A 2,073-nucleotide genomic window follows, 5' to 3' on the forward strand; every position below is an offset into this window, starting at 1 on the left:
CTGGTGAAGTCTTCTCTTGATTGTTGACTTTGACACACATACACCTACCTCCTGGAGAGTGTTCTTGATCTTGCCAACTGTTGTGAAGGGTGTTTTCTTCACCAGGGAAAGAATTCTTCGGTCATCCACCACAGTTGTTTTCCGTGGTCTTCCGGGTCTTTTGGTGTTGCTGAGCTCACCGGTGCGTTCCTTCTTTTTAAGAATGTTCCATACAGTTGTTTTGGCCATGCCTAATGTTTTTGCTATCTCTCTGATGGGTTTGTTTTGTTCTTTCAGCCTAATGATGGCTTGCTTCACTGATAGTGACAGCTCTTTGGATCTCATCTTGAGAGTTGACAGCAACAGATTCCAAATGCAAATAGCACACTTGAAATGAACTCTGGACCTTTTATCTGCTCATTGTAATTGGGATAATGAGGGAATAACACACACCTGGCCATGGAACAGCTGAGAACCAAATTGTCCCATTACTTTTGGTCCCTTAACAAGTGGGAGGCACATATGCAAACTGTTGTAATTCCTACACCGTTCACCTGATTTGGATGTAAATACCTTCAAATTAAAGCTGACAGTCTGCAGTTAAAGCACATCTTGTCAAAAATAAAAATGCAATTGGCGCAAGAGAATTTGTAGTGGACATAACTTTCACTCAGCAAACCTTAAACAAAATAATCCAGTAAACAGAAATTAAGATATATAATCGTACATGCCAGTAATAAAGGGGCAACAAGTAGATGATGCAGCTTTAGTGGTGAGGAAAGGGAAGGGGGGAGGGGAGGGGGGTAGGGAAAGGAGGGGAAAAAGGGCCTTGTGATGCAAACAGTACTGGATTGAGATAGATGGTATATATATGTGTATACATATATATACAACGCTGCAATGTAGACACCGTCGTGAGGCTTGCACTTTCTAGAGTAAACCGGACTCTGTGGTAAATGGAGAAGAAAGAGAAGTGCGCCAGACTAAGTGCAGTATGAATATAAAAGTTTATTGCACACAAGATTATAAAAACTCACAAGACGTGGGTAGATATCAGGCATCAATATATAAGGAGGAGGATGTCATCTGTGCTGCACCTCACAAATGGATGGCTGTAATGCCAAGGTGTTGCGTGGCTGGCGCTCTAGGCGGGTCCCACAGGAGGAAGCGAGGATGGCAGGCGCAGTAACCGGGAGTCGCGGCGCAGATAAGAACCGGGATCCAGGGCAGGCACTGCTGATCTCTCACATCAGCGTGGGTACAGTAGCCAGCTTGAGGCACATCCAAGATGGCCACCGGGCAGGAAATGACATCAGAACGTTGCTGGGAATCCTCCAAGGGGGCGGTGACGCGTTTCTAGGCAACCTGCCTTTTCATCAGACCTGATTGGCTAGTGGAATGAGCCAATAAATAAGGAGAGGAGGAAGGGGTGGGGCAACTGAGGGCGGGGTAGTGAAATTAAAAAAAAATGTATAATGCATACAGGCTTAACAAGCAGTGGTGGAAAACATAAGAAATAAACGGTGAGCAGCTGCTTTCTGTAGAACATGTAAAAGATAGGAAGAATAGAAGGAAAGGAAAGAAAAACATGCGTTTTTTTTTTTTTTTCCCCCATTTCTTTCCTTTCCTTCTATTCTTCCTATCTTTTACATGTTCTACAGAAAGCAGCTGCTCACCGTTTATTTCTTATGTTTTCCACCACTGCTTGTTAAGCCTGTATGCATTATACATTTTTTTTTAATTTCACTACCCCGCCCTAAGTTGCCCCACCCCTTCCTCCTCTCCTTATTTATTGGCTCATTCCACTAGCCAATCAGGTCTGATGAAAAGGCAGGTTGCCTAGAAACGCGTCACCGCCCCCTTGGAGGATTCCCAGCAACGTTCTGATGTCATTTCCTGCCCGGTGGCCATCTTGGATGTGCCTCAAGCTGGCTACTGTACCCACGCTGATGTGAGAGATCAGCAGTGCCTGCCCTGGATCCCGGTTCTTATCTGCGCCGCGACTCCCAGTTACTGCGCCTGCCATCCTCGCTTCCTCCTGTGGGACCCGCCTAGAGCGCCAGCCACGCAACACCTTGGCATTACAGCCATCCA

The sequence above is a fragment of the Staurois parvus genome, unplaced genomic scaffold, assembly GCF_062004578.1.
Source record: "Staurois parvus isolate SC_StPar_1 unplaced genomic scaffold, SC_StPar_1.0 ptg000061l, whole genome shotgun sequence".
NCBI classification, from domain to species: domain Eukaryota; kingdom Metazoa; phylum Chordata; class Amphibia; order Anura; family Ranidae; genus Staurois; species Staurois parvus.